Genomic DNA, 26,071 nt, shown 5'->3' with positions numbered 1-26,071 from the left:
GTTAGCACTGCTGCCTCATGGCACTGAGGATCCCGACCCCGGGTCACTGTCTGTGTGGAGTTTGCACATTCTCCCCTCGTCTGCATGGAACTCACTCCCGCACCCCAAAAATATGTGCAGGATAGGTGGATTGGCCACTCTAAATTGCTTCTCATTTGGGAAAAAAAGGAATTGGGCACTTCAAATTTATATAAAAATAAGATTTTAAAAATCATTATTAAGGATGAGGAGTACATAGAAGTGCAAGGGAAAATAGGACTGAGTCAGCACGGATTCGTCAAGGGATATGGGTCAAAGGCAGGTATAAGTAATTAGGCCACAGATGGATCTCATTGAATGGCGGAGCAGGTTCAAGGGGCTGAATGGCCTACTATTGCACCTCAGTTACTATTAACAGGGGCTACAGCTCTGGAATAAGGGGCCGATTATTTAGGAATTAGATGAGGAGAAATTTGTAAGGGTTGTGGATCTGTGGATGTTCCATCGTTGAATACATTTAAGGCTGGGGCAGACAGATTTTTGGTCTCTTGGGGGATTAAGGGACATGGGGAGTGGGCAGGAAAATGGGAGTTAAAGCCCAGGATTAGCCAAGATCGTACTGAATGGCAGTGCAGGCTTGATGGGCCGTGTGGTCTTCTACTGTTCCTATTTCTTGTGTTCATATGAAATGAAAATCGCTTATTGTCACAAGTAGGCTTCAATGAAGTTACTGTGAAAAGCCCCTAGTCGCCACATTCCGGTGCCTGTTCGGGGAGGCCGGTATGGGAATCGAACCGTGCTGCTGGCCCGCTTGGTCTGCTTTCAAAGCCAGCGATTTAGCCCAGTGAGCTAAACCAGCCCCTCATAACATGGTGTCCAATAGCGCGCACAGTGCTTTCACTGAGGCTTTACAATATATTTTATGCTTTCCGTTTTGCTCCCAATGATCTCCTTTGATCTCATAGTGACATGTGCTATCTTAGCTTTGTTCCACTATTAGTACTTCTTCAGTCCTTAATGGCACCATTAACACCCCTTTGTCTTGTACCCATGACAACTTTATCAATCTCTCCTTACCTCCGACCTACCCCGAACTTCCATTCTGCTCCATCCCCCAACCAAATCTGAAGAAGGGTCATATGGACTTGAAATGTTAAGGCCATAAGACATAGGAGTAGAATTGGGCCATTCGGCCAATCGGGTTTGCTCCACCATTTGATCATGGCTGATATGCTTCCCATTCCCATGCCTTGCGTGTCAAATTATGTTTCCGAATGCTCTTGTGAAATGTCTTGGGACATATGTTAAAGGTGCAATATAAATACAGGTTGTTGTAAACATCACAAATACATCCAACATCACAGAAAATACAGCGCGGAAGAGTCCCTTTGGCCCATCGAGTCTGCATTGAATGTTGTGACATGCTAAGTGCTCATCCAGGTACTTTTAATTGGATGTGAGGCAACTTGCCTCCACCACCCTCGCAGGCACGTTCCCTTTCCCTACACACTTTGTGCTGATAATGCATCATGAGGAACAATATATAATATGTACCTCGATGATTTGGGTGAGGGGACCAACTGAAATATTCCCAAGATTGCGGATGAGACAAAGCTAGGCAGGAATGTGCGTTGTGAGGCAGATGTAAAGCAACTACAGGAGGATTTGGACAGACTTAGTGAGTGGGCAAGAACATGGTGGATGGAATATAGTGTGGAAAAATGTGAGGTTATCCACTTTGGTAGGAGGAACAGAAGTGCAGGATATTTCCTAAATGGTAATAAATTGAAAAGTGTAGATGGATAAAGGGACCTGGGTGTCTTTATCGATAAGTCACTGAAGGCTAACATGCAAATGCAGAAAACTATGAGAAAGGATAATGGAATGTTAGCCTTTATCGTGAGAGGATTTGAGTACAGGAGTAGTGAGGTCTTGTTTCAATTGTTTAGGAGCTTGGTTAGGCCCCACCTGGAGTGGTGTGTGTAGTTTTAGTCCCTTTACCACAGGAAGATATTATTGTCTTGGAGGGAGCGCAACGAAGGTTCACCAGACTTGTTTAATGATAATCATAATAATAATCTTTATTATTGTCACAAATAGGCTTACATTAACATTGCAGTGAAGTTACCGTGAAAATCCCCTCGTCGCCACACTCCGGCGCCTGTTCGGGTACACGGAGGGAGAATTCAGAATGTCCAATTCACCTCACGAGCACGTCTTTCGGGGCCTGTGGGAGGAAATCGGAGGAAACCCACGCAGACACGGGGAGAACCTGCAGACTCCACACCGCCAGTGACCCGAGGCCGGGAATCGAACCCGGGAACCTGGCGCTGTGCTAACCACAGTGCTACCGTCCTTGTTCCGGGAGACCATCCTCTGAAGAGAGATTGGGGGAAACTGGGCCTGTATTCTCGAGAGTTTCGAACCACGAGAGGTGATTTCATTGAATCATACAAAGTACTGAAAGGAATAGATAATGTTGATGCAGGTGCGATGTTCCCCTTGGTTGGCGGGGGGGGGGGGGTCTAGAACCAGGGGCACAAATTCAAAATAGGGCTGTGGAAGCTCGTTCATTGAGTAGGTTTAAGGAAGCGATTGGTAGATTTCTGATTAACAATAACATAAAGGGTTATGGGGATAGTAGGTGTAAAAGACATGAATTGTCCAACTCGTATAGACTGGTGGCTTGATGGGCTGAATGGCAATTAAACTCTGCGTGACCTGAACTGGTGTGCACTGAACAGCAGCTCCTGGGGCCTTAGAGGACATTTATGCCTCTCTACGAGACTACATTGTGCATTACATGATACGATCATCCTACACTTTAAAGCAGCACTCACCATGAACAGTGCCAAGCAAAATATGCTAATATGTAAGAAATTGACTCCGTCGTTTGAATTTATTGTACACTAGAGATCGTAATGGAACACAGATGAAAAACAATCTTTTTTTTCGGAAAAAAAAAGGGCAGAAAGTCATCATTGATCCAGCACCCAAACAAAATTATTTCCTAATTCAGAATGTTCCCCGATCAAAACAATTCAAACTAGGCTACTATTGCAAACTTGAAAACAGTTAAGGTTTGCTGGTCAGAAATCTACCTCAGCAGATATTTAATGTATTCCGTATTATTGCTCAAAAAAGACAGAAACTTTTCATCTCACATCAGGACAAATACAAGAACACCAAATTTCAAATGATCACAATTTATGCCACAGGAGAAAAGTTTTTTTTTCAATTTAAAGTACCCAATTCTTTTTGTTTTCCCAATTAAGGAGCAATTTAGTATGGTTAATTCACCTACCCTGCACATCTTTTTGGGTTGTGGGAGAGAGACCCACGCAGACACGGGGAGAATGTGCAAACTCCTCACGGACAGTGACCCGGGGCCGGGATCAAACCCGGGCCCTTGGCGCTGTGAGGCAGCAGAGCTGACCACTGCGCCATTGTGCTGCCCGGGAGAGCAGGGTATTGACTGGTTGATAAGTCGACTCAGATTGATTGAGGGGTTGCCATGGGGAACTATGAGCTCCACAAGCACCCAGGTTAATTCCAAAAAGGACACAAACTTGATCAACGTCCACTATCAGCATCCTGGGGTTACCAGAAACTGAACTAATCATATAAATACCAGATCAGGTCAAACGCTAGGAATCCTGACCCAACTCACCTCCTGACATCCCCAAATCCTGTCAGCTATCTACAAGGCACAAGGGGCTGGTTTAGCTCACTCGGCTAAATCGCTGTCTTTTAAAGCAGACCAAGCAGGCCAGCAGCACGGTTCGATTCCCGTACCAGCCTCCCCGGACAGGCGCCGGAATGTGGCGACTAGGGGCTTTTCACAGTAACTTCATTGAAGCCTACTCGTGACAATAAGCGATTTTCATTTTCACAAGTCAGGAGTGTAATGGAATACTCCCCACTTGCCTGGATGAGCGCAGCTCCAACAACACTCAAAAGGCTCGACACCATCCAGGACAAAGCAGCCCGGCTTGATTGCTACGCCTTCCACAAACATTCAATCCTTTTTACCACCAAAAAAATAGTGGCGTCTGCAAGAACTCACCAAGGCTCCTTAGGAAGCACCTTCCAAACCCATAACCACTATTATCTAGAAGGACAAGAGCAGCAGAAATCTGGGAACCCCACCAGCTGGAGGTTCCCCTCTAAGCCACTCACCATCCTGACTTGGAAATATATCGGCCGTTCTTTCACTGTCGCTGGGTCACAGTCCTGGAATTAAATCCCGAACAGCACTATGGTTGTACCTACACCACATGGACTGCAGCACCTCAACAAGGCAGCTCGCCACTACCTCCTGAAAGGCAACTAGGGATGGACAATAAATGCAGGCCTCGCCAGTGATGCTCACCTCCCATAAATGAATAAAAGAAACACATTCCTTTTGCTCGTGGAGGATGGGTTCCTGCGGGCGAACGTATGTCGCTTCCAGTAACTGTTACGAGCTTGACTAATTATCTTAAGTCAGTTATTAGTGCAGCGCACTCAGGATTGCTCGACAAGTGCTGCTACATTGCAGAATCGCATCGGAACGCAAGTGCTTTAGCAAACGCGGACTGGTTGAGTGTGGTCTGTAGTCTGCCTATCACGAGCAAACAAAGATCACGTTTGGTCCGGTCAGCCAATCACTGGAACATGACCAACATCACACTGAAATGCATACATTTTGTATTACTGTACCTTGACGGATAGCCCAGTCTTTATAGAGCGGTGCATCATCCAGCTGGTCACAAGCAGCGCCGTGGGAGATCTGCCAGTGTAACACACAGAAACATCACAGTCATGCACAATACACTCCAGACAATATACAAGAACAACATCAGCCTCCTCTGTATCGCATTTACACCTTCCCTACTCCTGCAGCGGGACTAATGGTGCATGGTTGACAAGTGTCGTCCTGTGCATCACCGCCAAACTCAATTCTATCCTTAGCCAGCACCAACATGCTCCCACTTCCCAACACAGGGACAAACAAGCGGGAGCACTGCCCCCCTTTCGTCCCCACCCCACGCCCAGGGCTGTGGAGACCACCACCCTCAAACATGAGCCCGTGACTCAATATAGACTTGGGAGCGAAAAAAAAAAATAACACTCTTCCCTGCATAACATATATATAAAAAACAACAATGTTTCACACAGAAACAATACCTCACTGTCTCATTCATATGTTAGAAATGGTCGATTTCTCAAAAACAGCTGCTGCTCAATGGAAAAAAATAGCAAAGGGGCTAACAATATCCCTTATTGTCCAGGTGTCTTCACCTGGACTTTTTTTTTCCTCGGGGGGGTGTGGGATGGGGAGATTCGTGATATTAATCAGTGGGGGAATTATTTCCACCACGGTTGGGAGTGATCACAGGCAAAAATGTTGCAACTTGGAGGTGGGGAGGGAGGGGGAGAGAGAGAGACAGACAATGCGATGGTTAAGTCAAGAAAAAAAGCCTCTCCTGTAACATCACAGCCCCATTCACTCGTTCTGCCTCGAGTCAAGAGCGAATCGCCCTCCCCTCCTCTCTCACACAAGCACAGATCACAATAGGCACCGTGCCCTTGGAAAGCACAATAACACACCACTCACGGGTTGGCTGGTTGGTTGGGTGGGGGGCTAAGCCTCTATCCAGGCAGGCAGGCTACTTGGGTAGCAAGCCTTCTGTGCCAAATAGCTCGCAACACTGTGCAGCAACTGAACACCAGGCAGGCATGTCAATTCCTCATTCAATTTCAATGGTCCTGAAAGTTAAGACAACAGCCAGCGAGATGCAAATGCTGGCTCACTGTGCAATGGAGGAGAAACCAGGAGCACTTCAATGCACTTTTGCATTCACATCCCACTTTTGTTATTTTTTTTGTTGCAAAGGGGGTTTGAGCTACAGACAGGTCTTTGGAGCAGCTTGGGGTTTTTTTTTTGGTTCTTGGGTATTTTTGTTTTGCAGCTCTCTCCCCCCACCTCTCCCCGGTGCTCAGTGCTGGTTGCTGTGAACCCGCTGCTATCTCAGTCCCTGCTCCATTGCAATCCCAGCCACACTGGCATCCATTGCTGCCTGGGAAATGCCAGGCTGAGGCTCAGCCCCCTCCGCACGGCGCCGGGCCGGGCGGACATCCCGCCCCCGGCACCCAGCCCATTGGCCCCACGCTGCTGCCACTCAGCTGATCCCAACACTGCCCCCGCCAGCGGCGGGAGCGGAGAGAGTGGGTGGGGGTCCGGGGCGGGAGCGGAGAGAGTGGGTGGGAGGGGGTCCGCGGCGGGAGCGGAGAGAGTGGGTGGGAGGGGGTCCGCGGCGGGAGCGGAGAGAGTGGGTGGGAGGGGGTCCGCGGAGAGAGTGGGTGGGAGGGGGTCCGCGGCGGGAGCGGAGAGAGTGGGTGGGGGTCCGGGGCGGGAGCGGAGAGAGTGGGTGGGTGGGAACGGAGAGAGTGGGTGGGAGGGGGTCCGCGGCGGGAGCGGAGAGGGTGGGTGGGAGGGGGTCCGGGCGGGAGCGGAGAGAGTGGGTGGGAGCGGAGAGAGTGGGGTGGGAGCGGAGAGAGTGGGTGGGGGTCCGTGGAGAGAGTGGGTGGGAGGGGGTCCGGGGCGGGAGCGGAGAGAGTGGGTGGGAGGGGGTCCGGGCGGGAGCGGAGAGAGTGGGTGGGAGCGGAGAGAGTGGGTGGGAGGGGGTCCGGGGCGGGGAGCGGAGAGAGTGGGTGGGAGCGGAGAGAGTGGGTGGGAGTGGGTCCGGGGCGGGAGCGGAGAGAGTGGGTGGGAGGGGGTCCGGGGTGGGAGGGGGGCGGGAGCGGAGAGGGTGGGAGGGGGTCCGGGGCGGGAGTGGAAAGGATGGGCGGGGGTCCGGGACGGGAATGGAGAGGGTGGGTGGGTGTCCGGGGCAGGAGCGGAGAGGGTGGGTGGGGGTCCGGGGCGGAGGGTGGGGGGACCGGGCGGGAGCGGATGGGTGGGAAGGGGTCTGGGGCGGGAGCGGAGAGAGTGGGAGGGGGTGCGGGGCGGGTGCGGAAAAAGTGGGAGGGGGTGCGGGGCGGGTGCGGAGAAAGTGGGAGGGGGTGCGGGAGGGAGTGGAGATGGTGGGAGGGGGGTCTGGGGCGGGACTGGAGAGGGTGGGAGGGGGGGTCCAGGACGGGACTGGAGAGAGTGGGAGGGGGGTCCGGGGCGGGACTGGAGAGAGTGGGAGGGGGTGGGGGCAGTGGTGGGAGCGGAGAGGGTGGGAGGGGGTCCGAAGCGGGAGCGGAGAAGGTGGGAGGGTGCGGGGCGGGAGTGGAGAGAGGTGGGAGGGGGTCTGGGGCGGGAGTGGAGAGGGTGGGAGGGGGGTCCGGGGCGGGAGCGGAGATGGTGGGTGGGGGTCCGGGGCGGGAGCGGAGAGACTGGGTGGGTGGGGGTCCGCGGCGGGAGCGGAGAGACTGGGTGGGTGGGTGGGTGGGAGCGGAGAGAGTGGGTGGGAGGGGGTCGGGGCGGGAGCGGAGAGAGTGGGTGGGAGGGGGTCCGCGGCGGGAGCGGAGAGAGTGGGTGGGAGGGGGTCCACGGCGGGAGCGGAGAGAGGGAGTCCGGGGCGGGAGCGGAGAGAGTGGGACAGGGTCCGGGGCAGGAGTGGAGAGAGTGGGGGGGGGTGGGAGCGGAGAGACTGGGTGGGGGTCCGGGGCGGGAGCGGAGAGAGTGGGTGGGAGGGGGTCCACGGCGGGAGCGGAGAGAGGGGTCCGGGGCGGGAGCGGAGACAGTGGGAGGGGGTCCGGGGCAGGAGTGGAGAGAGTGGGTGGGGGGTGGGAGCGGAGAGACTGGGTGGGGGTCCGGGGCGGGAGCGGAGAGAGTGGGTGAGTGGGCGTCCGGGGCGGGAGCGGAGAGAGTGGGAGGGGGTCCGGGGCAGGAGTGGAGAGAGTGGGGGGGGGGTGGGAGCGGAGAGACTGGGTGGGGGTCCGGGGCGGGGAGCGGAGAGAGTGGGTGGGTGGGGGGTGGGAGCGGGAGAGAGTGGGTGGGAGGGGGTCCGGGGCAGGAGGGTGGGAGGGGGTCCGAGGCGGGAGCGGAGAGGGTGGGAGGGGGTCCAGGGCGGGAGTGGAAAGGGTGGGTGGGGGGTCCGGGACGGGAGTGTAGAGGGTGGGTGGGTGTCCGGGGCAGGAGCGGAGAGGGTGGGTGGGGGTCCGGGGCGGAGGGAGTGGGGACCGGGCGGGAGCTGATGGGTGGGTGGGGGTCCGGGGCGGAGGGAGTGGCGACCGGGCGGGAGCTGATGGGTGGGAGGGGGGTCCGGGGCGGGAGTGGAGAGGGTGGGAGGGGGGTCCGGGATGGGAGTTGGGAGGGGGGGTCTGGGGTGGGAGTGGAGAGGGTGGGAGGGGGTGCGGGAGGGAGTGGAGAGGGTGGGAGGGGGGTCCGGGATGGGAGTGGAGAGGGTGGGAGGGGGGTCCGGGGTGTGAGTGGAGGGTGGGAGGTGGGGTCCGGGGCGGGACTGGAGAGAGTGGGAGGGGGGTCCGGGGCGGGACTGGAGAGAGTGGGAGGGGGTGCGGGGCGGTGGTGGGAGCGGAGAGGGTGGGAGGGGGTCCGGGGCGGGAGCGGAGAAGGTGGGAGGGTGCGGGGCGGGAGCGGAGAGGGTGGTAGGTGGGTCCGGGGCGGATGTGGAGAGAGTGGGAGGGGGTGCGGGAGCGGAGAGGGTGGGATGGGTGCGGGGCGGGAGCGGAGAGGGTGGGAGGGGGGTCCGGGGCGGAAGTGGGAGGGGGTCCGGGAGGGAATGGGAGGGGGTGCGGGAGGGAGTGGAGAGGGTGGGTGGGTGTCCGGGGCGGGAACGGAGAGGGTGGGAGGGGGTGCGGGGCGGGGACAGAGAGAGTGGGAGGGGGGTCCTGGGCGGGAGCGGAGAGGGTGGGAGGGGGTCCTGGGTGCAGAGAGTGGGAGGGGGTGCGGGGCGGAGAGAGAGGGAGGGGGGTCTGGGGCGGGGGTGGAGAGAGTGGGAGGGGGGGTCCGGGGTGCGAGCGGAGAGGGTGGGAGGGGTTCGGGCGGGAGCGCAGAGAGCGGGAGGGGGGTCGGGCGGGAGCGGAGGGAGTGGGAGGGGGTCCGGGGGGAGCGGAGACAGTGGGAGGGGGTGCGGGGCGGGAGTGGAGAGAGTGGGAGGGGGTCCGGGGCAGGAGCGGAGAGGGTGGGTGGGGTCTGGGGCGGGAGCAGAGAGGGTGGGTTGGGGTCTGGGGCGGGAGCGGAGAGAGTGGGTTGGGGTCTGGGGCGGGAGCGGAGAGAGTGGGAGGGGTCCGGGCGGGAGCAGATAGAATGGGACGGGTCCGGGGCAGAGAGTGGGAGGGGTGTCTGGGGCGGGAGTGGAGAGAGTGGGAGGGGGTGCGGGTCGAGAACGCAGAGAGTGGGAGGGGGTGCGGGGCGGAGAGAGTGGAAGGGGTGCGGGGCGGAGAGAATGGGAGGGGGTCCGGGGCGGGAGTGGAGAGGGTGGGAGGGGGTGCGGGGCGGGAGCGGAGAGAGTGGGTTGGGGTCTGGGGCGGGAGCGGAGAGAGTGGGAGGGGTCCAGGCGGGAGCAGATAGAATGGGACGGGTCCGGGGCAGAGAGTGGGAGGGGGGGTCTGGGGCGGGAGTGGAGAGAGTGGGAGGGGGTGCGGGTCGAGAACGCAGAGAGTGGGAGGGGGTGCAGGGCGGAGAGAATGGGAGGGGGTCCGGGGCGGGAGTGGAGAGGGTGGGAGGGGGTGTGGGGCGGAGAGAGTGGGCGGGGTGCGGAGAGAGTGGATGAGGGTGTCCGGAGCGGAGAGAGTGGGAGGGTGTCCGGTGCGGAGAGAGTGGGAGGGTGTCCGGAGCGGAGAGGGTGGGAGGGGGTCCAGGGCGGGAGTGGAGAGGGTGGGAGGGGGTGCGGGGCGGAGAGAGTGGGCGGGGTGCGGAGAGAGTGGGAGGGTGTCCGGAGCGGATAGGGTGGGAGGGGGTGTGGGGCGGAAGCTGGGAGGGGGTCCGGGGCGGGAGCGGAGAGGGTGGGGGGGAGGTCTCGGTGGGAGGGGGTCCGGGCGGGAGCGGAGAGAGTGGGAGGGGGTCCGGAACGGAGAGAGTGGGAGGGGGTCCGGGCAGGAGTGCAGGGTGTAGGAGGGGGTCCAGGTGGGAGCGGAAAGAGGGAGCTGGGAGGGGGCTGGATGGAATGAGTGGGTGGGTGGGGGGTGGGGAACGTAGGAGGGAGCGGAGTGGGTCGGAGGTAGGGAAGGACAGAGAGTGGGGGCGTGGCAGGAGCAGAGAGGCCATTCGGCCCATCTTGTTTGCAGAGACCCTATGAAAGCCCACACCCCCAGCCTATCCCTGTCACCGCTTCTAACGTTTGGACACTTAAGGGCAATTTATCGTGGCCAATCCACCTAACCTGCACATCTTTGGACTGTGGGAGGAAACCGGAGCACCCGGAGGAAACCCACGCAGACACGGGGAGAAAGTGCAAACTCCGCACACAGGCAGCGATCCCGGGCTGGAATCGAACCTGGGTCCCTGGTGCTGTGAGTCAGTCGTGCTAACCATCGTGCCGTTTTGCATCCCCCATGCTGGGGAATGTAGATCCAGGGCCACTGGCTGAAGAGTTAGGGCCCAGCTAGCTATCTGGGGCTGAGATCAGGGTGGCGAGTCTTTGTCTCGCTCTACCCCAGAGGGGGATGTTCAAGACCAGAGATCGATAGATTTCTGGACACCAAGGTATGTGGGGACAGGGTGGGGCTGGAGTTCAATGGTCAGCCAGGATCACATCGGGCGGCAGGGCAGGCTTGAAGACCCACTCCTCCCCTCCCCCCCCCCCCCCTTTTTGTGTGCTTACAAAACATGATGGACGATTTGTGCATAGCAGGATCCCACACACACAAACAAAATCCATGCGGTCATGACCAATGTTGCTAAGGCCAATATTTGCAGCTGTGCTCCGTTGGAGTTCAGGCGTTATTGTGTTCTGATTTTATATCTCACCCACTTCCATATGTTATCCCATAACGACTAGTGCAGGTGAGTAAAACTTGGGTCAAAATAAGTGGTTTTCAGAGGAGCAGTGAGGTGAAGAGGTTTAGAAGTAATTGCAGGACTTAGAGTACTGACAGCTGAATGTGTAGTGCAAGAGTTTGGCACGTATAGGGTTAATGAGGACTGAGTACCGTACCGCCCAGGCAATGACATAAGCACACGAGCCAGGGAAGGTGGGTACAGCTTTAGGAACGCTAGTTAGCTTCAGATAAACGTTGGGCAGGTTACACAGAGCAGTCAGCAGTGGAAACAACCAGGCTCCTGTAAGTAGCACCAGAGGGGTGCATTTGTTTTTACATAGAATTTACAGTGCAGAAGGAGGCCATTCGGCCCATCGAGTCTGCACCGGCTTCTGGAAAGAGCACCCTACCCAAGGTTAACACCTCCACCCTATCCCCAGTAACCCCACCCAACACTAAGGGCAATTTTGGACACTAAGGGCAATTTATCATGGCCAATCCACCTAACCTGCACATCTTTGGACTCATTTAAATCACATACTGCAGCAATGATGGTTTGAGCCAGGCCACCCCGATCTAGAGGGGGGACACCCCAGGCCCGCGGTCTTGACACCAAGTTGTTCCCCGCAGGGAACACGAGCGTCGAAATCGCCACCCGAAATTGCGTTTTTTGCATTGCGTGCTATTTTCCTCCGGATCCCAATTCTGAAGCGGGGGAATTCAGCCTGGTGCGTTTAGTTATTCACATACTGAAATGTGGATATTAGAGGGCGGCATGTGGCGCAGTGGCTAGCACTGGGACTGCGGGGCTGAGGACCCGGGTTCGAATCCCGGCCCTGGCTCACTGTCCGTGTGGAGTTTGCACGTTCCCCCCGTGTCTGCGTAAGTTTCACCCCCCACAACCCAAAGATGCGCAGGGTCTAAATTGCCCCTTAATTGGAAAAAAAAATAAAATAATTGGCTACTCTTAAAAAGAAATGTAGATATTAGTCTTTTTTTTACTTTAAGAAATATTCTGTATTACACAATGACTGGACCGGTTCTGCACTGAGTCATTTGTTGTCCCTCACAATATTCCAAACAAAAGTACTCCACTAAGAAGCAATGTTTCACGTTTTCCTTCGGGGGGGGGGGGGGGGGGGGGGGGTTTGAGATACTCTCGCAGGTCACTGGTGGGGTTTTTAACAAGAGGAAACATCCTCTCAGCATCGACCCCATCTAATCTCTTAAGTATTTTGAGTTTCATGGAGACCATCCCTCATTCTTCTAAATCCTAGGGACTAAAGGCCGGATCTATTCAATCCCTGAGATCTTGTGGTGCAGTGGATATCCTCCCTGTCTCTGAGCCACAGCTCAGAGTTCGGGTCCTACCCCAGGACTTGATGTCCAAGAAAAATGTGTTCATTTTAAAAAAAAAAAATTTTTTCAAATAAATTTAGTCTACAGAACGAATGTTGGTGCCTCTAGCGTCACGACCCATAGCTCCAGACTACATGTGAGGGTGAAACTTTGGCATGGCAATCCGTACTCTTAGTGAACTGTAGCACGTCACCACCACTTAATCTAAAGCAAAGCTAAAGAGCTGGTCATTGACTTCAGGAAGCAAAGTACTGTACACATCCCTGTCAGCATCAACGGGGCCGAGGTGGAGATGGTTAGCAGTTTCAAATTCCTAGGGGTCCACATCTCCAAAAATCTGTCCTGATCCACCCACGTCGACGCTACGACCAAGAAAGAACAACAGCGCCTATACTTCCTCAGGAAACTAAGGAAATTCGGCATGTCCACATTAACCCGTACCAACTTTTACAGATGCACCATAGAAAGCATCCTATCAGACTGCATCACAGCCTGGTATGGCAACTGCTCGGCCCAGGACCGCAAGAAACTTCAGAGAGTCGTGAATACCGCCCAGTCCATCACACGAACCTGCTTCCCATCAGTTGACTCCATCTACACCTCCCGCTGCCTTGGGAAAGCGGGCAGCATAATCAAAGATTCCTCCCACCCGGCTTACTCACTCTTCCAACTTCTTCCATCGGGCAGGAGATACAGAAGTCTGAGAACATGCACGAACAGACTCAAAAACAGCTTCTTCCCCACTGTCACCAGACTCCTAAATGACCCTCTTATGGACTGACCTCATTAACACTACACCCCTGTATGCTTCACCCGGTGCCAATGCTTATGTAGTTACATTGTATATCTTGTGTTGCCTTATGTATTTTCTTTTATTCCCTTTTCTTCCCATGTACTTAATGATCTGTTGAGCTGCTCGCAGAAAAATACTTGTCACCGTACCTCGGTACACGTGACAATAAACAAATCCGATCCAATCCCTCGTCATTGGTCAATCCCCTCATCCCGAGCAGCTTTTATCGAAATCTCTCCAAGGAGGAAGTATCTTTTCCTGAATGAGGAGAACAAAAACGGTACATTTTAAAACGTTTATTCATCAGAGGATGCGGCCAGCATTTATTGTCCGACCCTAGTTGCATTTGAGAAGGTGTTGGCGAACTGCCTTCTTGAGCCGCTGCAGTCCGTGAGGACCCACAGCTCTGTTGGGTCGGGAGTTCCAGAATCTTGACCCAGCGACAGTAAATCCAAGTCAGGATGGTGCGTGGCGTGGAGGGAAACCTGACGGTGACGGTGTTCCCCTGCATCTGTTGCCCTTGTCCTTCCTGGGGGGGCCACACGCGGTCCATCTGGCTTCTGAATCCGGCCCCCAGGACATTTTGTTGACCGTTGCCCAGGTGCAGGGCTGCCACATTCCGCTGATTCCGTCCGTGTCGTTTGTTTTCCCTACCGGTCTGACAAGTGATTCCCGATTGAAGTGAGCTGCGTGCTGATTGCTCACAACATTGACTGCGAGAGCCGTGCGCTCCCTCTGTGCCCATGGTGTAAATATTTCTGTTTTTAGCATTTCAAGTTAATTTCTTTATTTTATAAATTTAGAGTACCCAATTCTTTTTTTCCCCAATTAAGGGGCAATTCAGCACCAGCCCAGCACATCTTTGGGTTGTGGGGGCGAGACCCACGTAAACACGGGGAGAATGTGCAAACTCCACACGGACAGTGACCCAGAGCCGGGATTCGAACCCGGGGCCGCAGTCCCAGTGCTAACCACTGCGACAGATGCCGCCCCTGCAGTGCATCTTTTAGATGGTACACATTGTGCGTCGATGGAGGAGGGACTGAGTGTTTAAGGTGGTGGATGGGGTGCCAATTACGCGGGACTGCTTTAACCTGACTGCTGCCGAGCTTCTGGAGTGTTGTTGGAGCTGCGCTCATCCAGGCAAGTGGAGAGCATTCCATCACGCTCCTGACTTGTGCCTTGTTGATGGTGGACAGGATTTGGAGAATCAGGAGGTGAGTTACTCCCATATAATTCCCAGCCATATAATTAGCATACTGGGCTAAATTGCTGGCTTCGAAAGCAGGCCAGCAGCACGGTTCAATTCCCACACCAGCCTCCCCGAACAGGTGCCGGAATGTGGCAACTAGGGGATTTTCACAGTAACTGCATTGAAGCCTACTCGTGACAATAAGCGATTTTCATTTTTTCATTTCATTTCATTGTAGCCATAATATTTATTTGGCTGGTCCAGTTCAGTTTCTGGGTCTAGGTATGCTCCAATCAAGGTCCTTTATAGTTTCAATAAGACTTCTACATTTGCAAAAAAAAGGCTAGCACACCATTTGCTTTCTTAATTACCTGCTGTCACCAGCATGTTACCTGACACCCTGGTCCAGTTTTATCACATTGATTCACAGCTATTGAGACAAAAATATATTTTGAACAAAATAGGATTAGCTTTCTAAAATAGGCCAGTAACGTGGGATAAAATTTAACACAGAGTGACTGCATTTATCGTACTCGGCAGCAACTGTGCTGTTATACTCATTAGAAATTATAGACAAGGAGGCAGATTGGGAAGGGGTTTGGTCCATTGAAGCCTTTAATATGGGAATGATTAGGAAAGGGATTTGTCCATTGGCTGTTTGTGCTGGCAGTGAATGGGAAAGGGTTTGGTCCATTGAAGCCTTTAATATGGGAATGATTAGGAAAGGGATTTGTCCATTGGCTGTTTGTGCTGGCAGTGAATGGGAAAGAGTTCATTGAAATTCTGTGGATGGGATTCTTGCTCGGCGGCCGCAGAATCCCGCCCGAGGTCAACGGACTTCTCCATTGTCCGCGTCTCGCCCGTGGCCTTCTTGCGGCGGGCGGGGTTCAAGAATCCAGCCCTACATATTGAGAATGACTGGGAAAGCATGACCCATTGGAACTCTCCATTGAGAGCAAATTGTAAATGTTAGTCCATTGCAGATACTTAACATTAGCTTTTGTAACTGTGTGAATGATGTGTGAGTGTATGTGTGATTATGCGTGTCTATAGGTGTGTGCGAGCTTATGTGTATGTTTGTGAGTGTACATGTGTGTTTGCGTGAGTGTTTGTACGGTTGTGGTGTGTGTGTGTGTATCTGAGTGTATGTGTGTGCATGATTTGTGTGTGTTGAGTGCATGTGTGTAAATGTGTGCATGAGTGATTGCGTGCGTGTCTATGTGTGTTCAATCATAGTTTTTAAAGGCCTCTGATACTTTATTTTTAATTTTAACAAACGTACTGATCTAATTCAGTGGCAGTGTCGGTAGATGGGTGGGGGGAGGGGGAGGGGGGGGGGGGAATGCGTCTGACTACAGCTACCAAAACGCACACCCTGACACGTATTTGTTTAAACTGCAAATGCAAACAGACTCCCTACATTGTGTTCGGGAACATTGTGAGATGGCGTTGGCTAATCTTAGCCAGGGCATCCATAGGCATGGCATGATTGGCATCAGTTCCTCTGAATAAGGGAAAGGGCACGTCCATCGGGGATCACTGCACCCAGGGCTCAGCGTTTAAAGATTGCCGACTGGCAATCACGCGCTCCACCGCGTGACCCCTTTCACACGTGCGGGCATCGGGCAAGAGAAGGTTCAATTCCAGCCTCGGGTCACTGCCTGTGCGGCACGTTCTCCCCGAGTCTGCGTGGGTTTCCTCCGGGTGCTCCGGTTTCCGCCCACGGTCCAAAGATGTGCAGGTTAGGTGGATTGGCCATGATCAATTTCTTCTGAGTGTCCAGGGATGTTAGGTTACGGGGTTAAGAGGCGAGTGGAACTGGGTAGAGTATTCGTTCAGAGGGTCGGTTCAGACTCAAAGGGCCGAATGGCCTCCTGCTCTGTGCCGCGATGGAAAATTTAAAATTAGATCAAGTTTCTTCGATTCCAGTGGAACTGCAGTTCAGGTAAAACAAGGGCAAGAGGAATGTGACGCAAATTGTTTGTAGAAATTATGCTAAATATATATGCAAATGTAATCATAGATCATAGAACATACAGTGCAGAAGGAGGCCATTCGGCCCACCAAGTCTGCACCGACCCACTTAAGCCCTCACTTCCACCCTATCCCCAATAAACCCTCCTAAAAGTTTTGGGCACTAAGGGCAATTTATCATGGCCAATCCACCTAACCTGCACATCTTTGGACTGTGGGAGGAAACCGGAGCACCCGGAGGAAACCCACGCACACACGGGGAGAACGTGCAGACTCCGCACAGACAGTGACCCAATGGGGAATCGAACCTGGGACCCTGGCGCTGTGAAGCCAGTGCTATTCACTTGTGCTACCATGCTGCCCTTAATAAAGGGGAGGTTATTTTCTTGAATTCAATTTTCATTCTGGGTTCACGTTCTACCCCAGGGCACAAGCACAAAATCCAAGGCTGTCACTCCAGTGGAGTGCTGCAGTGTCAGAGGAGCTGGATTTCAGGTGAGGCGTTAAACTGTGAACCCGCTTGCTCTCTCAGATGGCAGTAAAAGATCCCATGGAACTTTGGGCAGCACAGTAGCACAGTGGTTAGCGCTGTTGCTTCACAGCGCCAGGGTCCCAGGTTCGATTCCCGGCTTGGGTCACTGCGGAGTCTGCACGTTCTCCCCGTGTCTGCGTGGGTTTCCTCCGGGTGCTCCGGTTTCCTCCCACAGTCCAAAGACGTGCAGGTTAGGTGGCTTGGACATGATAAATTGCCCTTAGAGACCAAAAAGTTTAGGAGGGGTTATTGGGTTTCGAGGATAGGGTGGAAGTGGGTTGGTGCACACTCGATGGGCCGAATGGCCTCCTTCTGCACTGTATGTTCTATGTTCTCAAAGTATTTGAAAGCGGAGCAGGGGGAGTTCTCCCCACTGTCCTACGCAATATTTATCCCTAAATCAACAAAAAACAGATTATCTGGTCACTTTCATATTCTTATTTGTGGGAGCTTGCTGTGTCATGATGATGGAGGAAGCACCAAATTATGTATGAACATACTAAACTCTTACAAATGGACATTCAAGCCAAAGATTGCTGAGGAGTCAAAATCCGTCTGTTGCCTTTTCTCCTGTGTGGCTCTGCTGCAACTACGGCAATCAGTGGATTTTCCCTTCTTTCTTTGATATCTATATTCTAATGCTCAGAGTCGCCAGGTATCAATGTTACCACCACAAGGTTCAACCGGCTATCGATCCAAGAGCCAAACACCAGTTTGTTAGTTCAAGGTCAAGGGTACTTTATTTACACACACAATGGATCATGCAACAGAAACACTACTAGTTAACTACACCTATCGACTAAGACAATCTGTACTTAACTTCAGGCACCCGGCTTAGGTCAGGGGAACAGTGGCCGTTGTTCGATTGTGGATCTATTGAGTCTGGAGAAGTAACAGCTGCTCAGCTGGGCTCATCCGTCTGGTAACGGGTGTTGAACCTGGACTTGCTTCTGGTGTTGCTGCGATTGGAAACAGATGTAGCCAGGGCGCCAGGTCCAAGTGAGGCTGAACACGTGGCGGACTCTCTTCTTATGCTTGGGAGGTTTTTGCGCTCTTTTGGGCGGTCCTTCAGTTTGGACCCCACTAATTGGTGATCCCTGATCACTTTGTTCGATTTCTAACCAATAAATGGGCGGGTGCCTGGATGACTGGGTGTGTCCCAAGCGGTCATTGACCCTGTTGTTTATGCTTCCCTAGAACAGGGAGTGGCGCCAAAATGTCTGGGACTGTACCGGTCGCTCGAGTACCAGTCCTTTGTCTTGGTGAAGATGGCCCATCAAATACTAATCGATCCATCAAAATGCTAATTGGTCGGGGATTTCGACACCGTCTGGACTCCTTGCTTACAAATATACATTTCAGGCTCTGAACCTGCCTGAACCTTGCTTTGTCCATTTTACCCACTAGGCTTTGCGAGTGTCTCTGTTCCTGGTTGTAAGTGGCCGTACCAGATGGCTACACGTCCTTGGCTGAATTGCTGGTGGGTGATGCTAAGAGAGAGAGAGAGAGAGACGATGGAATCACACCCTGTATCCATACAAGGGTACATCAAAAGCCATACAGAAGTTAACGGTCATCTCCTGTGGGGATAATGGGAGCTGATTATCACTTCTTTGGGAATGATATCCTGTGACACAGTGTCCCAAACTGGTTTGTAGATTTCCAACTTCCAAGAATACACAAAGTCCGGGATAAAAGCCAGCTGTCAAATTTGGTCAGCTGGGTGGAAAGACAGCAGCAGAATCCCTGCGAATGTTTTACGGGTAACTCTCTCTCAGATTGCTGAAGGAAGCCAAGTCAGCAAAGCCACAGATGAAAAGGAAACCGGGTGACATCTCAGCCAAACTGCATAACCCTGGCATCTCAAAACTGACTATTCACCTGCTGAAGCCAACGCTATTGCAATCTCGAATCGCAATGTTCCAGCATCCACTCTTCACGGACATGTCAAAGGCTGATTTTTTTTTAACCTACTTCTGGACTCAGTTCTCTTTCTAACCTGTGTGAATGTTTGTGCATGTTTTAAAAAAACATTTTTCTTGCATTTAGTAGTCAATAAATTCACTCTTCCTTTGACACAAAGAAATTGGTTAAATTGGCTCTTTTTAAAATCTAAATGCAAAGGGATAGGGTGCTTTCGGGGGTGTGGGTCGGGGATGGGAAGGTGTCTGACATCTACCAGGTGATGCAGGAGGTGGAGGAGGCGTCGGTAGAGGAGCTGAAGGCTAAGTGGGAAGTGGAGCTGGGGGAGCAGATTGAGGAGGGGACATGGGCGAACGCCCTGGAGAGGGTGAACTCCTCCTCTTCATGTGCGAGGCTTAGCCTCATCCAGTTCAAGGTGCTGCACAGGGCTCATATGTCCGGGACGAGGATGAGCAGGTTTTTTTGGGGCGAGGACAGGTGCATCAGGTGTTCGGGGAGCCCAGCGAACCATGCCCATATGTTTTGGGCATGCCCGGCACTGGAGGAATTCTGGAAGGGGATAGCAAGGACGGTGTCGAGGGTGGTAGGATCCAGGGTCAAGCCAGGCTGGGGACTCGCGATTTTTGGGGTTGGGGTGGAGCCGAGAGTGCAGGAGGTGAAAGAGGCCGGTGTTTTGGCCTTTGCGTCCCTAGTAGCCCGGCGGAGGATCTTGTTGCAATGGAAAGATGCGAGACCCCCAAGCGTGGAGACCTGGATCAATGACATGGCGGGATTCATTAAGCTGGAGAAGGTCAAATTCGCCCTGAGGGCGTTGGTACAAGGGTTCTTTAGGCGGTGGCAGCCTTTCCTCGACTTTCTGGCTCAACGATAGGGAACTAGGTCAGCAGCAGCAACCCGGGGGGGGAGCGGGGGTTTCGGGGGGCATTGTTTACGTTAATTTAATTTATTGTTAATTTATTTTGCTGTTTATTGGGTTGGGGGGGTTCGCTATATGCGTTGTTACGGGTGCCGGGGGTTTGTTTATTATTGTTATTATTATTATTGTTCTGTTATACATTTTTTTTAAAATTTCAATAAAAATTATTTTTTTAAAAATCTAAATGCATTGGGACTGATAAAGGGTATCGGCAAAGGGATGGATTAAAAAAAATATTAATCTTGCTGTGACCAAGTGAGATGGCTGAATAAAGAAAGGGACCCAGTTCATCCCTTCTTACCTGGGATAACAAATTTGGGAACCTTGCTTGGGGACTGGTTGCGACACTGCGCGCAAATTGGCTGCTGCGTTTCCAAGATTACAACAGTGGCGACTCCTCATTGGCTGTAAAGGACTTTGAGAGTGGTGGCATTTTTTTGGGAGGGGGGGGACATGATGGTACAAATGGTAATGCCACTAGACTAGCAGGGAACCCAGGCTAATGGGCGGCACGGTAGCACAGTGGTTAGCACTGTTACTTCACAGCACCAGGGTCCCAGGTTCGATTCCCGGCTTGGGTCACTGTGCGGAGTCTGCACGTTCTCCCCGTGTCTGCGTGGGTTCCCTTCGGGTGCTCCGGTTTCCTCCCACAAGTCTCGAAAGACGCGCTGTTAGGTGAATTGAACATTCTGGATTCTCCCTCTGTGTACCCGAACAGGCGCCGGAGTGTGGCGACTAGGGGCTTTTCACAGTAACTTCATTGCAGTGTTAATGTCAGCCAACTTGTGACACAAATAAAGATTATTATTAATGATCTCGGGACAAAAACAGAAAATGCTGGAAAATCTCAGCACGTCTGGCAGCATCTGTAGGGAGAAAACGGAGATAACCTTTTGAGTCTGGCCGACAGGAAACGTTAGCTCCATTCTTGCCCCACAGATGCTGTCAGACCTGCTGAGATTTTCCAGCATTTTCTGTTTTTGTTTCAGATTCCAGCATTCGCACTAATTTGCTTTTATCCTAATGACCTGGGGACACGGGTTCAAGTCACACCATGGCAGCTGGCTGAATTTAAATTCAATTAATAAAATCTGGAATTATAAAGTGGTATATTCAAAAAAATAAATTTAGAGTACCCAATTAATTTTTTCCAATTAAGGGGCAATTTAATATGGCCAATCCACCTACCCTGCACATCTTTTTGGGTTGTGGGGGTGAAACCCACGCAAACACGGGGGAGAATGTGCAAACTCCACACAGACAGAGACCCAGAGCCGGGATCGAACCTGGGACCTCGGCAGTGTGAGAGAGCAGTGCTAACCCACTGCACCACCGTGCTGTCCCTGGAATTATAAAGTTGGTCTCAGTTACGATGGGGGGGGGGGGGAAGGCACAGTGGCACAGCGGTTAGCACTGCTGTCTCACAGTGCCAGGGACCCGGGTTCGATTCCGGTCTGTGCGGAGTCTGCACGTTCTCCCTGTGTCTGCGTGGGTTTTCTCCGGGTGCTCCGGTTTCCTCCCACAGTCCAAAGGTTAGGTGCTGCTAAAATTACCCCTTAGTCCATCGAGTCCGCTACGGCCCCTGGAAAGAGGACCCCACTTAAGCCCACGCCTCCACCCTATTCCTGTAACCCAGTAACCTCATCTGACCCTTTTGGACACTAAGGGCAATTTAGCATGGCCAATCCACCTAACCTGCACGTCTTTGGACTGTGGGGGGGGGAAACCGGAGCGCCCGGAGGAAACCCATGCAGACACGGGGAGAACGTGCAGATTCTGCACAGACAATGACCCAGCGGGGAATCGAACCTGGGACCCTGGTGCTGTGAAGCCACAGTGCTATCCACTTGTGCTATCGTGCTGCCCATTTATACAGACAAAGTCAAAGATGCAAGACAATACTTTTAATGTGAGCATTTGCAGGTAATTAAGTCTTTCCAGAGCCAGAGAGAAGGGTAACCCCAGGTTAAAGAGGCGTGAATTGTCTCAAGCCAGGACAGTTGGTAGGATTTTGCAAGCCCAGGCCAGATGGTGGGGGATGAATGTAATGCGACATGAATCCAAGGTCCCGGTTGATGCTGTGCTCACGTGTGCGGAACTCAGCTATAAATTTCTGCTCAGCGATTCTGCGTTGTCGTGCGTCATGAAGACCGCCTTGGATAACGCTTACCCGGAGATCAGAGGCTGAATGCCCTCGACTGCTGAAGTGTTCCCCGACTGGAAGGGAACATTCCTGCCTGGCGATTGTCGGCCAATGTCCGTTCATCCGTTGTCTTTTTGAAGCCATTTAATGACTCAGATTCCACCGCACTATGGGGCAGCGAGTTCCACACATTCATCACCTGCGAGAAGTAGTTCCTCCTCGTCTCAGTTCTAAATCTACCGCCTCTCAACCTGTATGTGACCTCTTGTTCTAGATTGTCCCACAAGGGGGGAACATTTGGTCTACGTTTACTTTATCAATGATACATGAACATGAAGGGGTTTTGCAATAATCCAGCAATGTCATGATCATAAGGCTAGCATTTTGCTTCACATTTATTAATTAATTGAATTTAAATCTCCCCAACTACTGTGCTGGGGTCTGAACTCACGGCCCCAAAGCGTTATTCGAGGCTGCAGGATTACTAGTCTAGTAACATTGCAATTAATTTCCCTCAGCATAAAGTGACGATTGGAGCAAATAAAAGATTTGGATTTCTACAGTAAATTTAGAGTGCCCAAGGGCAGCACGGTGGCGCAGAGGGTTAGCCCTGCTGCCTCACGGCGCCGAGATCCCAGGTTCGATCCCGGCTCTGGGTCACTGTCCGTGTGGAGTTTGCACATTCTCCCCGTGTTTGCGTGGGTTTCGCCTCCACAACCCAAAAGATGTGCAGGGTAGGTGGATTGGCCACACTAAATTGCCCCTTAATTGGAAAAAAAATTAATTGGCGACTCTAAATTTGTATTTTAAAAAATTTTGAGTGCCCAATTTTGTGTGTGTGTGTGTGTGTGTGTATCATTTTGTGTATGTATTTGTGTGTGTGTGCCCATATAACATGTGCCAATGTGTATTGGTGTGTGATATGCATCTTTTTAAAAATAAATATTTTTATTCTCCATTTTCACATTTTCTTCAGAATTTACACCCCACCAACAAATAGTAAACGGTAACGAATACAATGTCAATCCCCTTATCAACAACAATCCCACCCTCCCACCAACCCCCAAACAGCGGCCCACCTGACAATATAAGCATCAAATAAAACAAAGCCTCCCAAGGTGGGAAAAGAAAGGAAAAAGGAATCAGGAATCGACTATGGTCACCATTGACATATGCAGTCCACCCCCCACCCCCTAATATTCAATGCCATCCAATCCCCGAAAGAGTACTGTGAGTGACACCCATGAATTGTAGACAGCCCCCCCCCCCCCCCCACCCCCACCCCACCTCCCCGACTCCCCTCCACTTCCTCTTATAAACTTCTCCCCCGAACCTCGGTTCCTTCCCCTAACTTTTCACCCCGGCTAGACTCACCGAAACCTGTTCTACCAGCTCCGATGGCTGCAGTCCCTCCCCCAACATCACTCCCGTTCACTGACCAGCTTAAATCAGCCAGCGTGGAGGCTCCCACCCTGGTCTCCTTCCCCCTTGCCCGGTCCCAGGAAAACCAAGAAATCCCCTTCAGCACACAACCCCAGCATACACACCCAAGCCCCAAAGAACCATCATTGCAAATGAAAGTCCCATCTCTTCCCTTGTCCAAATATGTACAGCATCGACTCATTTAGTACATGCACCAACATGCAGTGAAAAAATTAATTTACAAGAGGCTACATCGGTACACGACCATTTCTCAATTCTGCCACAGTCCTTCTGCCTTCGCAAACTCCTCCGCCGTCCCAAAATAAAAGTCCTTGGATTTGTAAGTCATCCTCAACTTAGCTGGATATACTATGCCGCACTGCACCTTGCTGATGTACAGTGCCTTCTTCACACGGCTGAAGGCAGCCCTCCTCCTTGCCAGCTCCACTGTAAAGTCCTGGTACATGCATCCTGGTTTAGCTCACTCAGCTAAATCGCTGGCTTATAAAGCAGACCAAGCAGGCCAGCAGCATGGTTCGATTCCCGTACCAGCCTCCCCGGACAGGCGCCGGAATGTGGCGACTAGGGGCTTTTCACAGTAACTTCATTGAAGCCTACTCGTGACAATAAGCGATTTTCATTTCATACCAGCTCCAGCCCACTGCACCACCCACTTCTGCTTTGCCCAGCCCAGGATTTTCTCCCTCATGCTATACCTACGGAAACAGAGTTACTACTCTTGGCAGCTCACTCGCCTTTGGTATTCAGGCCTCCACGACCGATGCAGTTCATATCGGGAGGGATCGTCCCGCTCCCCCAATAGCTTCGCAAACACCATAGCAAAATACTCAAGTCGGCCTAGAGCCTTCCACCCCTTCGGGCAGACCCACAATCCTCAGATTCTGTCGCTTGGATCTGTTTTCCAGGTCTTCCATTTTGGCTCACAGACCCTTGTTGGTCTCTATCACCCTCCGCAGCTCCTTCCCCATCGAGGTGAGTTGATCACTGTTTTGTGATAATGCCTCTTCCACTTCCTTCAGTGTCTCACCTTGCTCCCGCACCTCCGCCACTGCGCTTGATACCGCCACCCTCACCAGGGCAATCGCCTCCTCCACTCAATACCGCCCCCATCTCCTTCTTCATCGCTTCCATGTGTTTTGTGAACTGTTTGTCAAGCTCAACAGCCAGCACCTTGGTCATTTCTCCTGCTGGGAGCGATGCGGCCTCCCCTGGTGCTCCAGCCTCCGCTTTCCCTACAGTCCCCACGCTGACCTTTCCACTCACCGGCAGACTTTCATTAACCCCCTTTTTCACCGCCGTTTTCCTCCCAAACTTTGACATTTCTCCTCCCTGTGCCTTCTTACGGCTTTTTCAGCCTCTGTTGCCCCCGGGACCTGGCGTTAAAACTCCAAAATTCCTATTCCTGAGCGGGAGCTCGCCGTCACCGGAAGACGTGTGTACGCATCTCTGCATGCCAGTGTGTTTATATGTGTGTTTGTGTATGCGTGAATGTCTGTGTTGCTGGTTATTAAAACTAAATTTAGTTTACCCAATTATTTTTTCCAACTAAGGAGCAATTTAGCGTGGCCAATCCACCTACCCTGCACATCCCGTACCAGCCTCCCCGGACAGGCGCCGGAATGTGGCAACTAGGGGCTTTGCACAGTAACTTCATTTGAAGCCTACTCGTGACAATAAGCGATTTTCATCATTTTTCATTTTCATCTTTGGGTTGTGGGGGCCAAACCCACGCAGACACGGGGAGAACGTGCAAACTCCACACGGACAGCGACCCAGAGCCGGGATCGAACCTGGGACCTCGACGCTGTAGGCAGCAGTGCTAACCCACTGAGCCGCCGTGCCGCCCTAGCAACAGGAAATCTGCTCTTGAATGCTGTTTGAGGAACTATTCTTCCTCTGTAATTCTTCGCTGTAGATCGTGGGATCCTGATGACGGTAAATGTGGATTCGGTTTAATGTCTCATCTGAGAGGCTGCTCCTCTGACAGTGCGGCACTCCCTCAGTACCGCACTGGAGCGTCACTCTCGATTTTTGTGCTCAAGGCTCTGGAATGGGACTAAAACTCGCAACATTCTGCCTCAGGAAGTGGTAGGTGGGTGGGGGGGTGGGGGGGGGGGGAAGGGGGGGGTAGTGGGCTACCAACTGCCCGATAGAAATCAAGGGAAAAGGATGGAGCCTCTGTTGAAAGAATATCTGGGATAAAATGCGACGGGATAGTTGTGGGAATCTGCAGGCCAGATGTGGAGCCAAATGCTCAGGCGGCTCGACAGCGGTGGAGCCTCAGCGAGCTCGGTTCTGCCACCCGCATGCGGATAATGGTACTGCAGCCGTTCTCAGTCGCAAAGCTAGCAAGGCTTCAAACCAATCTGAATTTCAGTGGGAAAGATCAAAACCTCTGCGGAAAACGACGAGAGATTTCTCTTTTTTTTAAGAATCTGTGTTTTTGTTTTCCAAATCTTTCTTCTGAATGTGCTGACTCTTGGGGACACAAGCGGGTTAATTTTAATCTAACCACCACCCCGCCCCCCAGACCCCCCCCAATCTATTTTAGAAAACAATTTGACTTTCCGTGGGACTAGGTGGGCTACAAAACAGGTGTAAAAGCGCCCACACATTTCCAGGTGAGCTGCCAATACTTCACTCGACAGCCTGTGAAAGGGACTATTGGGTAGTGCCGAAGGCCTCCATAATTACGTCAACTCCTGTCCGTATACACGGTCCCAGCAATCAGATCCAAGTAGTTCAGGCCTGGAATATTTCTTAACTGCTTGGCCAATTGCCACGAGGCACATCATAGAATCATCAAAAGGTGACAGTGCAGAAGGGGGCCATTCCGCCTGCCATGTCTGTGCTAGCTCCCCCTGGAAGTCACTCGGACAAGTCCCACTCCCCCACCTCTTCCC

The 26,071-nt window shown here is 52.7% G+C and overlaps 2 protein-coding genes across 2 annotated transcripts in view; both read right to left on the bottom strand.

The window, feature by feature from the left end:
- The window catches only part of LOC119957008, a 142,719-nt gene extending 136,666 nt beyond the window's left edge, over positions 1-6,053 (bottom strand). Inside the window, exons 1-2 of the mRNA XM_038784591.1 lie at positions 5,579-6,053; positions 4,681-4,750 (exon numbers count right to left, since the gene is read on the bottom strand). The gene's annotated coding sequence lies outside the window, so the exon portion shown is untranslated. The remainder of the gene's footprint in view (positions 1-4,680; positions 4,751-5,578) is intronic.
- LOC119957007 (regulator of G-protein signaling 4-like) overlaps positions 1-26,071 on the bottom strand; it is a 53,090-nt gene that overhangs the window by 11,107 nt on the left and 15,912 nt on the right. The gene's annotated exons all lie outside the window — the stretch shown is intronic.

The sequence above is a fragment of the Scyliorhinus canicula genome, chromosome 25, assembly GCF_902713615.1.
Source record: "Scyliorhinus canicula chromosome 25, sScyCan1.1, whole genome shotgun sequence".
Taxonomy (NCBI): Eukaryota; Metazoa; Chordata; class Chondrichthyes; order Carcharhiniformes; family Scyliorhinidae; genus Scyliorhinus; species Scyliorhinus canicula.
Note: the sequence above shows the minus strand (reverse complement) of the source record. Positions and strands in the feature narration are given on the sequence as shown.